The following is a 17,146-nucleotide window of genomic DNA, read 5'->3' as shown; positions in this document are numbered from 1 at the left end:
TAAGCTCAGAGAGCCCATTTAGAGAAAGACTTCAGGGGTAGAGGCTAAGGACATTTAGAGATCTCTTGACCATACAGCATAGCTTTTGATTTTAGCAACATACTATCAGGAAATTTTCCAAACCGATGAAGTTGGATACACTCCAGAGATGAGACTGGATTTATACAGGAATGATAGTTCTTGACCCACTCCAAAGACAAACATCCAGCTACCAAAAGCCATTTAAACGCATCCCAGTGTTCATTACAAGGCCACTGGCAGCAGTAATAGTTCTATAGACTTTGACTATGTACAAAAATTATGGTTAACAAATCAGATCGTTTTGTTGACATTATGTCCAAAAAAGAAAGGGGAGAAGGAAGGGAGGGAGGAGGGGGGAGGGAAAGAGGAAGGGAGGGAGAGAGGGAGGGAGGGAGAGAGGGAGGGAAGAAGGAAAGGGAAGGAAAGAGCAAAGTCCTTAATGAGTCTGTAAGATCTGAGATTTATGCCTTCTCACTAATAACTATAATAAGAGGGACATCATCCATGCTCATAGTAGGACCAGAACCACACACACTGCAAGGCTGCATGTCAAAGCCTTACAAGATTTCTGAAGCTAAGAAAGCAAACCAAATGATCTCCTTGGTGGCCTTCAGGCTTCTATTAGATAATATGAAGCCAGAGGCATCTCTAAGACCATCAAAATAGACAGACAAACTGGAGCTTGGTAGTAATTGATGTTAAATGATACGGATTCTGCAAACATCTGAAAACATCGACCAATTGGGTCCTATATGCCAAGTGAGATGTCTCAATGGCTATGTTGGAAATGAAAGAGTACAGCCCAGCCTTTATTTCCTCAAAGTCACAGAGGAAAACTGAAAATTCTTTTTAAAAGAACTATGACCCCAAAATAAAGGTTTAATGCTCTTCACAAATTTATGTGGTAAATAATAACTTCAACACTTAATATATATGAAATAATCCTATTTTAAGCTCATAAATTCAACCACACAAACACACACACACACACACACACACACACACCAGTTAATATCATCACCGATTTTATCTTACAGAAACATAAAGCAAGGCTAGCCCAAGTCATCTAAGGCTACACACACAGAGCATGGCAGAGCCAGGATCTAGATCCAAGCAGGATGACTACAGTGTCTCACACTCAGTCTGCTACTACTATCCATATTGGTTCTCATACACACGTTCCAACACACCACTTATTTTTTAAAGTAAACTATTGTTAAAGACAGTAAACACTGTCTATGACATAAGTGTTTTTTGATTATTTTGAAAATCTCCAAGAGGACCAGACACAAACAAACCCAAAGAGAATGGCAGCACACATGACTTTCTAAGGACAGCTTAAAGAGAGATCCCATGTTGATATAAAGAAATCTTGACCATGTAGGGTGACCAAGGAAAGGAATGAGCATGCTAAAGAAAGGCTGGGGAAAGCCACTCCCAAAAAGCTTAGTTTTTAAAATGGTTCTCCTGAAACTGATGATTATCTGCTTAAAATGTAGACTAAATGCATAATTATTTCGATAAATTCAGGATTTAAATCAGAGTTTATCATCCTATTTTTTCCCTCCGATTTCCCCTCATTTTGCTCTAAATCTGTTTCAGAGAATTACAGGAGAAATCTGAGACGTGCACTTGGCAAGTATGACACCATTTTAAAAGACATTTTGATGTTTTACAGTTTACAGGTTTAACAACCGAATAGACTGTTTAGGATTTTGCCCTCCCATTGACCTGTATAGCAAGCACCTGAGAGCGAAGCAGTAAGAAGGGAGCCTCCCATGAGGGACCCATGCCCTAAGACTAATGTGTGTCTTGTCTTTACAAATGGGGTCTTACTTTCACGTTTTGGTGGACAAACAAGAGCAAAGGCAATAGGCTGCACTGTTTTAAGAGAAATCTGGGACACCTATAAGCAACAAACTGAGAGCAGACATCCCAGATCAGCACTGGGCTTTTTATATGATAATCTATGACTTTCTGGGATGATCATAACCATCTAAATAGAATCACTCAAATTAAACTTTTTATGTGAATATAAATATCCTAAATTGCTTTTAAACATCCTTAGGGTTACATATTCTTACTCCCCAACATCCTACTTTGTCATCCCTATCCCCACATAAAAGGCATGGCAAGGTATGTTCACAGGCGCAATAGTGGCATAAAAACTATGGAAGTAACCAACCACATTCTGATTTGAATTTAAGCCCCATTCCATACGAAAACCCAATACTGTAAATCTGGTTAACAACTCATAGTTGGGGAGTTCACAAGCCCCAGGGATAAGCCTTTGTTTTGCTAAATTGACATAATACCAAGTTACCCTCTAAACTTGTATTTCATTCTACACATAGGTTAGCCCAGCTCTAAGACCACAACAGAGAACATTCTTTTTGTAGTAGACGATTAACTCAGAAATTTATAACTAGTCAAGGTGCAGAGAATAAATGACTGTGGAATGATCTGCTAAAATAATACATGTAGATCACATCACCTCCCCAAGAGTCAGGGACCATCAAAGAAGAAGGGACAGAAAGATTTTAAGAGGCAGACTTAGGATGAATCTGAACAAAATGCTGTCTTCTGGACATGGAAGGACCACCTTGGACACAGGAACTAGCTGTGTTTTCTTGTACAAAATCAAGTCAGATAACATTCTAACAGGAAGTAGGGCGTGGCTTATGACCCCCTACAGCTACCCATGGAACTGTGCATAGTTGCTACTTTTTGGAGGAGGGAGAGTCATGTTTCTTTAAGGGGAGGTTGAGCACATTCCATTGGATGACCCCATACCCAAAAGTACATGGACAGTACAAATTGGAGTTGGTAAGTTCTTAAATTTAAAACAAACAAACAAAAAAAAGACATCAGAGTGGGGTGACTAGGAAGATAGAGGTGGATCTGGGAAAAGTTAAGGCGAGGAATAGGGGTAAATATGGTTTAAAAATTATATAAATTTCTCAAAGAATAGAAATTGTACTATAAGTTCTAAAATTCAACTATAACACAGTTGATCCCTCTCCCAAAATAAATTTTAATCTTTGTTTTTTAAGGTTTTAAGCTATATTTGTAAAGAATGGATTAGAACTAAGGAATTTATAATTAACAGTTTATTAACCTACTAATTCTTCTAGAATTTCTCTCGATCTATTTTTTCTGTTAGGTTTAACTAAGACATATTTCTTTGACTCGCATTTAAAAATGTAGAGAAGAAAGTAGTCTTAAATGTAGACATGGAAAAACAATGAAGGCAATTGAGCATCTTCTGAAATGGAACTCTTTTCCATCTAATTTCTTTCAAATGTGGTGAGAGGAAGAAACAATTCTTAGGTACAAATGTCCATGGTCCTTTGATGATCTGAAAGTCGACCACACAAAATAGAAGGATTAGACATACCACACGGTTCTACCCAAACAAACTTAGGAATGGGCTTTCCAGAGCAGGATGGTGGGAACATAATTCAAAGCCTTATGCACATCTACCAGAGTAGTGGGACCCTCCCTATCACATCATGTCCTTATGGGCTATGCCAGGTTCCAGTCAACCCTTCCTTCAGTACTGTCCCATGATTGACAATGTTGGAGGAAATGTAGGTGGCTATGGAATTTCTCCCTTACCACATACCACTGATAGTAACATTTCTGGAAAAACTAGTGTTAAGATAAACAATGCAGGTATATATGTGGCTAAAGTCTAAAAATTTAGAAAAGTAAAGGTGAGGTGGGGTCAAAAGGACATACAAGTCATGAAGAATGATATAATCCTTTATTTTCCTAATTTCAACTCATAGTTGTAGATTGGCGGAGGCGGTGGCTGCTGCTGCTCCTCCTTCACCCTGTAGTAGATCTGTGAACTCAATTCTCTTTGTATTACAAAATAATCCAGCAGGTGCTGGTCTTTTGGGTAATGATCATAAAAGTTTGACTTGCTTTTTAATGCCATTACCATTGTCAATAGGAATGAGAGGCCACTGAATAAACTTTTCATAATTACCTAGTTAGAAAAAGTGATTAAAAATATTCTTTGTTCCAGGGGAGGGTATTGTATCTTCAGGTTTTTCCCTTTTGATCTTACGTTACAACTTATCAAATCCTATTATAGTGTTATTTAATATATAAAATGTATTGTTATATATAAAGGACCATTATATATAAAGTGGGAAAAATATTAATATAGTTGATCAATATAATCAACAAGGAAAACATACTTCAACTGCTCTGCTTAGCTTTCATGTTTTTATTTTTGTTCTGTTTTGTTTGTTAGGGAGTTCCTAGCAACACCTTCAAGACGACATGAACAATTGAGACTGGTCCATCTTTTAAGGCTGCCCAGACCTATACTGTGTCCATAGAAAGCTGGAGGAAGATTTAAGTGATAAAAAAAAAAAACCTGAAGCCCTGAAGCCCTACTTTCTGCCTCTTACTGTCACCTTTTAAAACATTGCTTTCTGCTCCCCCTGCACAGCACAGTGTGAGCCTATACTCTCCAATCACTGATACGGAGAAAGCAAGTACCCTGGGACCTGTCTGTGTGTACCCTAGGATGGAAATAATCCATATTATAGTACAAGAGATAGCACAAACTGAAATCAGGCACAAATGTGGTGCATATACATGCAGGCATGTATGCACATCCATACATGTATCATAAATACTTGTATTTAAATTAAAAACAATAACAATGACAAAATAATTTGACAGTCTGATCTAGGAGTGTGATTCAGTTGGTAGAGTGTCTGACCAGCTCTTATTACACCCCGAGCTTTGAGCCAAAGCACAGCATAAAATTGGGCATGATGAAGAATACCTGTAATCCCAGTTTACGAAGACAGAGAGAGGAAGATCAAAAAGTTAAGGACATCTTTAGTTAAACAATGACTTCAAGGCCGGTCTAGGCTACAAGAAACCTTTTCTCAAAGACTAAAAAAAAAAAAAAAAAGCAATGTGACTCCAAATTGTACTTAATAATATTCAAGAATACCATCAGTTCTCATTTATGCTACGTTTTATATCATAGTATTCTTTATCCAGAAAATCTTGCCTCTAGTGAAGCTCACCTACCCTTTGTTTAATTACATGCATTTTACTGTCTCCTGCATTTCACTGATTCTTCAAAGTCCACCTCCAACCATTTTAGTAGGTTTCTTCCTTCAGCATTTAAAATAAAAGCTGCTGCCCTATTCCAGTGAGACTTACACATAAAGACATCTTCTCTTCCCAGTAAATATGTACTCCACATCAAACCATGGTAGCAAAGGAGCAGAGAGCATCACAGGACCCCACCCAGAGATTCTGTCTAAAATCCATTCTCTTCTGTCACTGCTCCAATCTCTGAGTAATGCTGGGAGGTTCTGGAGTATAGAGGAAGTGGGCGTTAACTAAAGATGGGACCTTCTATCCATAATGAGATGAAACTGTGGTACTGCATTTGTTTTAGAGTTATCCTCATCCCAAGGGGTAACCGCTTTCCTATGCTTTGAAAGTAAAGACAAACAACAAACAAACAAAACAGGCTTGTTTGTCAAGTAACAGCTTCATAAACTATGGGCTTTGACCTGAGAAGGGATTAGACGACTAATTTTGAGAGTCATAAAAAGTCTGGTAACAGTTAAGTGTACTGAATATACACCATTCAAAAATGAATCCAGAATCCAAGGTGTTTCTAGTAATATGGTGTATCACATGACTTCACTGAAGTCTCTGCTCTGAATACACAAAACATATTCACTCTAGATTATGCACACCACAGACAACAAAAGCTACCTGAAACACCTCAGCCCAGATTCCAAACAGCTGAATGCTATGTACTAAATGCTATGAACTAGTGTTTTTTAATAAACATACAAAGTTTCCTAATCTTAAAGAAACAAAATGATTTAATTATTTAAAAAAAAAAGTCAAAAAACCAAAGACTTCCATATCTTCCTACTGTCACTTCTCAGCATGTAAGTACCGAATTAATACACCTTTGGGTTTGACAATGCTAGAACATTTTATTTGAAAGATTGATGTTTGAGGGTTGGGAGTGATAGCTCAGCTAAGAGTGCATATTGTTCTCTCAGAGGACCCTGGTTCAATTCCCAGCACACACATCAGGCAGTTTATAACTGCCTGTAACTCCAGCTCCATTGAAACTAATGGCTCTAGCCACTAAGGGTGCTGAGCATATATATAACCATCATCAAAAACACAGAATTAAATATAGAATTTATATAACCATGATAAAACACACAGAATTAAATATAGAATAAGCCTTTTGTAAAACTGACATTTGAGGTACGACATGACTTTTGTAAAAATCACTCACTGACTTCTGAATTGGGATAAGGATAGAATTTCCAACAATTTGTGGAAATTAGGATTACATACTCATGTGGGATGCACCAGGCATTGATAAATGCAAAACTAAGTACCAACCAACTCAGGAAAATGTGGGAGATGCTCATCCTACAGTATCAAATGCTCAGCCAAGATTTATTTCTCTTTTAAAATGTTGTAATTGATGATGACGACAACAATGATGTGTCTAGGTGTTTTGTCTGCATGTATGACTCTGCACCACATGTGTGTCCTCAAAGGCCAGAAGAGGGTAGAACTGAAATTACTGATGGTTGTAAGTGTGGGGGCTGGGAACTGAATGCAGGTCCTCTTGAAGAGTGCTCTTAATTCACCATTGAGCCGTCTCTTCAGCCTCAAGATTTAAGTTATTATGCAAAACTAAAGAAGCACAGATATCTCATTAGGTGAAAAATTGTGTTTATCTTTAAAATGGTAAAATAATATATAGACTAAAGAATCATGTTAAGATCGACTTCTTAGTTATTTCTTATTGGTATATGTTTGATTTGTGCACTAGTGGCACCAACCACATATCAGGGGTGCTCTTCACATTGCACACCTATTTTCCATTTCTATGTAAATGGAGTCACATGAGAAAAAGACCACAGTGAAATACCTTAAGAACCCCTGACTGAGGTCTGTAAACCTGTTTCTCCATCTAACAATGAAGTGAGGGCCTGGCTGAGAACATTCTCTAAGGCCTTAGTGTTGATACGGTACCTAAAACAACATTTTTTGCTCCAGCACATATGTGGACATCTACAAGTAGATGAATTGGACCATGTGTATTATAGCTACCCAAAGGGTGTGTGAATGTCCTGCCTGACTTTCAGTGTGAAATTAGAAGCTGACAACAACACTGACCTGGGCACTTTTATTGTCTTAAAAGCTTCTAGCCTAGGCTGGAACCTAAAGACCATGATCAACTCAGATCGCCAAACATGGATCCCTTGAGAATAAGAACGCAAGTATGAATGGAGTAAGCGACATGCTGAGCTCTTTAAAAGAAGTAAGAGTCCTGGGTTTCAATGTGTGCAATCATAGGGTTCATGCCTTCTTCATGCCAACCCCTCCAGTCAGAGATGTTATGAGTACAGGCACAAGACTCACTGTAACCACCCTCCAGCATGTTCATATGGTTCCTATCTTTTAAGAAGCACGCAATGACACTTCACAAGCAATACGTAACAGCCACTAGAGAATAGCTTCCTGTGGAGGAAACAAGGAAACCTGGCAGCATCCAATATTAGTGAAAAAAAAATCACAGGTAACTGAAAGTGCACACATTCCAGCAGAATTCAAGACCTAAAAGAAAATTTCACCATACACCAATAGAGTGCTCTACACCTAGACAGAATATGAAACAACTTACTAGCATGATATCTAACAAAATGCTTAGATTTGAGACCAGGATAGAATGCAATATAAATGAACAGAATGGCATTGAAAATGCTCAGAATTGAGATTATTGTAGGATATGCATTGCAGTGTTCTTAGTAGATGGCTGGTGTGCCAAAAAACTAGACTTTCCAGATGAAAAGAACATCCAATATGCAGCCACTACACAATGGCTAAGACACTATAAAAGCAGTTAGCTGCACCATTTCAAAATTGTAATTACCATTCAGGGACACAGCTCCATGACCATCCAAATGTGTTCTTGCAAAAACACTTGAGAAAACTCTTGAACAAGTTGCGTAGGTTCAAATGCTGGCTCTGTTTCTGTGAGGGATGTGCCTCTTTTACTAGCCAAGGCCTTGTCCAGGGCTAAGTTTTCTCATTCGACAAGTGAGGATAAAGTAATAGCTGTTCTTGTTGGGATGGTGGAAAGTTGGCAGCTAATACCCAAGAAGCTCGTTAAACACAGCTGAAAGAGCAAAAAGCCTGAGTCCCTAGCAACACTGCTGCATCCCTGGGATCTAAGTAAGAGGTGCACCCTTGCTGCCATAGAGCTAATGCAACACAGCTGTGGCTGCAATGCAAAACTTCCTCCACCGCTCTCTCTTTAATGCTACTCTGTGACATTGCATAGATTTGTTATTGAAAAGAGAACTGAGAAGACCTTACGGTCCAGCTCATTAGAAGTAAAACTTAGCAGGCCCTAAGTCCCCTCTGTCTCCTACAGGGAAGTGAAGTGACAATGTTAGACAAGCAATAACTATAGCTGGGAAATCCAGGAAACAATCACAGTTTTGATTCTCATATTGACATATCTATGGAGTCACGGGCAGATGTGACACTGTCACTTTCCTTGCAGAGGTTCTCCGTATGTTAATCTGCATGTGCTTTAACACTTTGATACTCTAGAGTCACTTGGAACATGGAATGCATTGTGGCTTTCTCTGCTTCCCAGGACAAAACAGAAAGAAGCCACATAATAAACCTAAAGTTTAAAATCCTTAGTTTACACTTTGTAGAAAAAAAAAGACAGATGGAATTTACTTTATCTTATTAATCATTTTTAAAATCCTCTCTTAAAATAACACATTCAAAAAAGTTATTTTGTTGTCAAATAAATGCAATTTAATTCAACAAAAGGTGTCATTTAAGGAAAGCTCTGAGACTCAGGACTACTTTCTGCTATCTCTTATCATGTGTCCCTTCCAATCTCCTTCTTAGTCTTTATGATTCATACTCAATATCCCTATCTTGCATGTTTTTGTGTGTCCTCTAAACTTTCTTGTATCATTTTCCTTAGGCAGCTATAATCTGATGGCAGATAATTCAACATGCTCAAGTTCAGTGCTTTTAATCGTTTAGTGAAGAAAAAGAAAACAACAAAAGTCACCACATCCTTGTCTGCCTTGGTCCTTCAGGAAGGGGTGGGATTTTGCTGACTGAGATGATAACGTAAGATTGAAGCGACGGTGTGAACTGAAAACTTAGTCCAGTTTCTAGTCAGTGTGCTGAAGTCGAGGCTGTCCACAGTAGCCTTGGTCCCTTTTTCAGTGATGATACAGGTCTAAATGTCCGTATCTGTGTTCTCCTCCACAGCAGTGGGAGAAATTTGGTTCATGTGAAGTTAGTACCACAACACATTCTGAAAGAGCTCTTACTATGTGCATAACATGTAAGATACAACATGTTCTCATATATGTAATAAAATGTGTATGCATGCATACAGCCACATACAGAAACATACGCAAAATTCAATAAAATTTACTGTGGATTCTATTATTTGATAAAGAAAATGAGACTCTCCAATTTTATTTTAGTCTCACTAATACATTCTACATGTTCAGAAATATGGCTGAATATTGTAGGGAGGTTTTGCCCAGAATGTTAAAATGTGCTTTCCTGTATGCTATCATTGTTTTATCCCTGTTTGTTCTATACAAGGATAACTACCAATAGGTCAACTTTTCAAGTCTATTTTTAAAGGCCTTACCAATTTTACCTTTTATTAAACTAAAAGAGATCTTGAGGGCATTTACCTTAACTTCTTTTCCTGTAAATATGTGCTGACCATAGAAGAAACTGGGGGATATTAGTCCCTTAATCTGAACCTGACATAAGGCTGGCTCTCTGGATACAAAGATAGGCAGTTCAGGCAGGCAACATAGTTCAACACACTTGGCCCTTGTTGCCAAGCTTGACAGATCTCCAGTACCCACACAGTGGAAGAGAAGTAATCTCCACCCATGCACACACGCACACACACACATGCACACACTAAATGTAAACAAATTAAAACAGAATAAACAGCACTACCTTAGCAACTGAAGACATGAATTTGGCATTCAATCTGTGGAATGAAGGTTTCTTCTCTGTCTGTCTGTCTGTCTCACTTCCCTACTTACTAACACCTGTTTCCTTCACTTGCTGGCATAACCCCCAAAGTGACCTGCAGACTCTCCAGCAGCTGGATGAATGGGTCTGAATCTGCTTCATGATGCCTTGCCACAGACCCCAATGTTCATAATGAATCATTTTATAAGTTCTTTACTAAAAGTAATGCCGAGAAAAGATACTAAGTCTTTCTGGATGGTTCTTCCATTGGTTCATAACCTACTCAAAGAGCAAGCGATACAGGCGACTTGAAGTAGATCAAGTTTGAGGGAGGGTAAGGGTAGCATTGCTTTCCAGTTCCACTTCATTTAGCCAAACCATTTACAGGACACTTATATCTTCCTCCTCATGCACCCAGTTCTTACATTTGGTTTCCTTCTAGCAATCCTTCCTCCATGACATTTCAATATAGCCATCACTATGACTAGGCATTCTATGCCACAAACCACACCATCATTCCCTAAATTCCAATAATGTACTACAGTTTGCTCATTTTAACATAATATTAACTCATTATGTATAATAGGTAATTAATAAAATGTATATTTACTCATATTATAATTACTGTAACTTGCATATGTCCTGGTTGTGTGCCCCAAGGGTCTATGGGTCAAGAGTATAGCCTTCAATGTCCTATAGTAAGAGGTCTCAAGACGTTTATATGTAGGATCAAATGGGAAGCCACAAGACCAGAGACTGTGACTCTCTGACTTCTGTCTCTCTAAATAACCTCTCTTGCATGTCACTATGATATTACCTAACATGAGGTTCTCATCAAAGTCAATGATATATGCTTTTGAAGCCTTCAGAATTGTGCACTAGATAAACCTTGTCTTTACAAAGTATTGAACATCAAGTATCCCATTACAGTAATAGGAAGTGGACATTCATATAATATTGACTTAAAGTATACACACTCATCATTTCATTATACACACACACACACACACACACACACACACACACATATATACATTCAAAATCCCCCACTGACACCAAAATTCATACCAAGTGGAATAGCATTCATATGTAATTTATTTCCTCCCTCTTGTGTACCTTCTCCCATCTCTACATTACTAATACTATGTAGCACAATGTATGGCCTTCACGGGCCACTGTTACAGTGTGAGGCTTAAGGAAGAATGACAGGGGGAAAAAAGTCTTCAGAAATTCAACACAGACATAAATTTTCTCTGCATTTTTGACCTGCTGGTTGAACATGCAGATGGAAGCCTGTGAATATAGAGAGCTAACTTAAGTTTATCATGGTTTCAAAATTCATGGAAACATAAGTAGGAATAAACTGCTTAAGTGGGGAATGCCTATACAACAACTACAGAAACAAAATTTATACAAAAAAAAATTCTCTAAAGGCTACAAGGCCGACACAACTAATACTTTTTTTTTAATATTTTTTATTACATATTTTCCTCAATTACATTTCCAATGCTATCCCAAAAGTCCCCCATAGCGCCCCCTACTTCCCTAACCCACCCATTCCCATTCTTTTGGCCCTGGCATTCCCCTATATTGGGGCATATAAAGTTTGCAAGTCCAATGGGCCTCTCTTTCCATTGATGGCCGACTAGGCCATCTTTCGATACATATGCAGCTAGAGACAAGAGCTCCAGGGTACTGGTTAGTTCATCATGTTGTTCCAACTATAGGGTTGCAGATCCCTTCAGCTCCTTGGGTACTTTCTCTAGCTTCTCCATTGGGAGCCCTGTGATACATCCAATAGCTGACTGTGAGCATCCACTCCTGTGTTTGAAGCAATCCCTCTAAAATCAGGGACTAGACAAGGCTGTCCACTTTCTCCATACCTATTCAACATTGTACTTGAAGTCCTAGCCAGAGCAATTCAACAACAAAAGGAGATCAAAGGGATACAAATTGGAAAAGATGAAGTCAAAATATCACTTTTTGCAGATGATATGATAGTATATATAAGGGACCCTAAAAATTCCACCAGAGAACTCCTAAACCTGATAAACAGCTTCGGTGAAGTAGCTGGATATAAAATTAACTCAAACAAATCAATGGCCTTTCTCTACACAAAGAATAAACAGGCTGAGAAAGAAATTAGGGAAACAACACCCTTCTCAATAGTCACAAATAATATAAAATATCTTGGCGTGACTCTAACTAAGGAAGTGAAAGATCTGTATAATAAAAACTTCAAGTCTCTGAAGAAAGAAATTATAGAAGATCTCAGAAGATGGAAAGATCTCCCATGCTCATGGATTGGCAGGATCAACATTGTAAAAATGGCTATCTTGCCAAAAGCAATCTACAGATTCAATGCAATCCCCATCAAAATTCCAAATCAATTCTTCAACGAATTAGAAAGTGCAATCTGCAAATTCATCTGGAATAACAAAAAACCCAGGATAGCAAAAACTCTTCTCAAGGATAAAAGAACCTCTGGTGGAATCACCATGCCGGACCTAAAGCTTTACTACAGAGCAATTGTGATAAAAACTGCGTGGTACTGGTATAGTGACAGACAAATAGACCAATGGAATAGAATTGAAGACCCAGAAATGAACCCACACACCTACGGTCACTTGATCTTCGACAAGGGAGCTAAAAACATCCAGTGGAAGAAAGACAGCATTTTCAACAAATGGTGCTGGCACAACTGGTTGTTAACATGTAGAAGAATGCGAATTGATCCATTCCTATCTCCTTGTACTAAGGTCAAGTCTAAGTGGATCAAGGAACTTCACATAAAACCAGAGACACTGAAACTTATAGAGGAGAAAGTAGGGAAAAGCCTTGAAGATACCGACACAACTAATACTATTGAATAGAACAGGTTGGGTTTTCCTACAACTGATCTGTCCCAGGCAGAGTGGAAACTGTCTGAATGCAGGACCAGCAGCCATTGTTAACTAGGCCTGCTTGTATGCATATCAGAAAATGATGATGCATACAGGTCTTTCTGGCTTGACTAACACACTCATTCACAAGCCCATCATTAGCCAAGAACAAAAACGATGACGTGGAGATGAGCAGAAATGTGAACACAGGGGCTAAAGTTTCATTCATGGCATAGACATGACTATGAATTGTCTTTGTAACAATTGAGAGCATGTTTGAAAGCAAGAAGCTAACATGGTCTAGTAGACAAGTTCTTAGATGTTCTGCTGCATGGAGAACTAGCAGACCACACTCCCCACACATGCCTGCTCCCTCTCCTGGCACCTCAACTAGCACCAGGAGAAGTCCTACAGCATGCCCATCCTCCCTACAGAGCCACATCTTACCTTCCACAGACATTCATCACTTAAATGGAAATTCCTGGAAAAGCCCATATAATTGTTTATTCAAAGACCAAGTTTCTGGTTATAAAATCTAGGTCCTATGGAAAACGTGGAAAAAGAAAAGGAGAGAAAGAGAAACGGGAGGAGAAACCTGGCGACTTTGCAGGACAGGACAGGAGTGAGAATAGGAGGTGGAGAAAGAGGTAAACCATGAAAGGAGAATTCACATGAGGTGAAAAGGCAATGCTTTCTGAGAGATTCCCTAACTCTGACTGCTCAGTGAGGGAGTGCACTCCGCGTCGTTTTCATTTCTCATGTGGTAGCAATTTGGGCACGAATGCCATCCTCAACTGCAAATGAATGCTTACAGATGTTCTAAGTCAGTGTTCACAGAGAAGTATGCATGTGTATGCCCACATACAAGGCCTGGGTAACACACAGAGCCTCAAATCAGGTTGAGTCAAAAGCCTGACTCCAAAGTAGTAACTCGTCTCTATTCTTCTTCTACTGCCTCTGGGGAGAAGCCCACATGAGGTACTGAAGGCAAACGTTGTCCTGGAATAACAACTCTGTCTTCTATTATCTGTCACTGCCGTTGCCCAGTCCCCAAAGGCAGAAAACTCTGTTGGAACTGGAGGCAGAGGAGAGATAAGTCTGGCCCTAGGAGGATACTCACAATTCCACTTGAAATGTTTTAACCTCAGGCCAACATGAAACAGCCACATTCCCAACCAATTTAACTCACCCCTGTTTCTGGACATCTACAGTATAAGATTGATTCTTCCACTCTATACCTTTCGAGAAAACTAAACTGCAACAAAATCACAATAATCAATGACAGCCCTGGCAACAGTTAGCAGCTCGCACTATCGTGCCAGGAACAAGAAACACAAATTTTAGGCAGGATTTCCTTTTCTTCAAACTTCACAACAATGAGATATAGACAATTAGAAAAGTGATCACAGTGTCTACCGAATTTAAAATATTTACACACAGCCACTCCTATGTGTTTAAACATTAACACTGGAATCCTGAAAATGTCATCAACATGCTTTGACATAAAGACTCACTATGGCATTACACATTTATTCATTTGCAACTAACTTATAAAATATTAAATACAAAAATCATTACTCATGACACAGCTAAGGATATATATATATATATATATATATATATATATATATATATGTTAAAAGATATTTTAAAAGATATATATATATATATCTTTTAAAATGAGTTGTCAGGGACTAAAGAGATGCCTCAGTTAAACACAGTGGCTAATCTTGCAGAATATGGGGGGGGGGGAGAGGGTCTATTCCCAAGACCAAAATGGAGGCTCCCAACCATCTGCAGCTCCTGTTCTGGGAATCCAATGTCCTCTTCAGACCCGACAAGCACAAGGTGTGGTACCCAGACATATGCACACCATATACATAAAATTCATAAAATACTTTTCAGGGCTGGGAAAATGATCACTTGGTATAGCAGCAGATCTGCAAGCATTGAATTCAAGTTTAAACCACAGTACTGATGGATGGGTGGATGGGTGGATAGATAGATAGATAGATGATAGATAGATAGATAGATAGATAGATAGATAGATAGATAGATAGATAGATATGGACAGACAGATAGACAGACAGAGATGAAAGTTAAAGGAAAAAGCTGAGTATGATGCTAAGTGTTTGTATTCCTAATGCTGGAGAGGTAGAGATAGGCAGAGTAGCCTAACAGATAAGGCTATTGAGCGATACTGATCAAAAGGAGCAACTGGCTTTCTTGAGGATAACACCCAAGGTTGTCTTCCAGTCCTGCATGCACACAAAGTCCTGCATACAGACACACAGACAGACAGAGGGTTTTGCATATTTTTGGTTGTTGTTATTTTGTTTTTGTTTTTCAAGACAGGATCTCTTTGGTGCATCCCTGGCTGTCCTGGAAATCTCTCCGTAGACAAGCTCATCTCAAACTCAGAGAGATCTACCTTCCTCTGCCTCCCAAGTGCTACGATTAAGGGCATGCACCACCACTGCCTGGTTATTTTGAAGGATTTTAATGCAAACTGAACCACAGAGACTGATTTAGTATCTCAAGCATACACTGTTACATTTGTAATTAAAATAATAAACAAAATATCCAACACCATAATTTAGTATAAGTACACTCATGGTAGTTAAGTTGATTCAAAGTATTAGTTTACTAAGGCTGGTTGCTATAGCCATGATAAAACACCATGACCAAACATGGAGATAAAAGGGGTTAGTTATCTTGTAAATCTCAGATCATGTTTCAATTATCCAAGGAAGTGTGCAGGAACTCAAGGCAGGTACCTAGAGGCAGAAGCTGATTCAGAGGCTACAGAGCAATACTGCATAACAGTTTCGTACCTCTTGTTTGTATATCCTGCTTTAAAATATAGCTCACCACCATCTGCCCAGTGGTGGCACCACTCACAGTGAGGAGGACCCACATCAATCATTAATCAAGAAAATGCCCCATACCCAACTTGCTAGCCCAGGAGCCAACAGCAGGATTCTTTTGTCTACTGAGGTTTCTTCTTCCCAAGTGACTGTAGGTTGTGAAACTGACAAGAAACCAACGGGAACAGGCTGCTATAAGAAAAGGGCTTACATCAGGTGGTCCTCAAATCACAGCACAGAAGGCTGGATTCCTGGGATTATAGAGTGTGCTGATGTCTTCTGATGTCTCACTGCTTTGTATAGAGTTATCCCTTAATTGCCTCTTCTTCTTCAGGTTAGACTTGAAGAACTCTTGTCATATTGGATTAGGGCTTCACAGTAACTTAATTACCCTAAAAGTCTCATGATAACTTAGTCATACTCATACTGTGATGTGCCTGGGATTTGAGATGTACATATACAGTTTTTTTTCAGAAGATCACAATTCAATCTAGAACAGTCATCAATAGAACACAGTCATTTTAAGTAAATGAAGAGTCACGGGACATCTGTCGCTCCACCTAGGCCAGCCTCCCTCTCTCAGGGACAACCACACATCCAATTTTGATCTTTCGTATCTTTTCTGTTTGTCTGTTCTGAGCCTGGGTCTCACGTGGCACCTCAGGATGGCCTAGAGCTCCCTATGTGGTCCAGGTTAGTCTTGAACTCTTAGCGCATTGCTTGTCTTAGCTTCCCAGATGCTGGGATGGCTGGCGTGCATCCATCAATATGACCAGGATTATCAAATATCACTTCATAATGTTACCAAATACATTTGCATGATTCTAAAGTCTTACTTTTTCTCCTAATACAAAATCACTGAGAACAATAAATTGCCATCTAAAGGAGAGTCAGGACTTTTATCTCCCAGATTTTGATACACTGCATATACATTATCATTACTTCAAAATGCATTCTAATTTCCCTTTTGCTTTCTTCTTTGACCCGTGGGTTATCTAGAAGTGCATTGTTTAATTTCTAAATGTTAGGGATTTTCTTCTTGGCTTTCTTTTATTAACTTCTAATTTAATTCTGCTATTGTCAGAGAAAACACTGTGTATGATTTCAATTCCACTTAAATTATAGAGACTTGGTTAATGGCTCACAGCATATGGTTCTACATTTGGAATTAAAATAATAAAGTTGATAATAGCATAATTTAGCCCAGCTATGCTCATGGTGTCTAAGTTGATTCAAGATATCAGTCATTTGCAGAAGTACCCGAGTGAGGAAAGACAAACTAAAGAAAAAAATGTTTTTAATTAGGTG

The 17,146-nt window shown here is 38.7% G+C and overlaps 1 long non-coding RNA gene across 1 annotated transcript in view; it reads right to left on the bottom strand.

Annotated features, from left to right (window-relative positions):
- LOC147001035 (uncharacterized) overlaps positions 1-17,146 on the bottom strand; it is a 164,463-nt gene that overhangs the window by 53,211 nt on the left and 94,106 nt on the right. The window lies entirely within an intron of this gene.

This window comes from Mus caroli, unplaced genomic scaffold, assembly GCF_978045245.1.
Source record: "Mus caroli unplaced genomic scaffold, Mus_caroli_1 scaffold_15, whole genome shotgun sequence".
Lineage (NCBI taxonomy): Eukaryota > Metazoa > Chordata > Mammalia > Rodentia > Muridae > Mus > Mus caroli.
The sequence above is the reverse complement of the archived record's forward strand: the minus strand, read 5'-3'. Positions and strand labels throughout refer to the sequence as shown.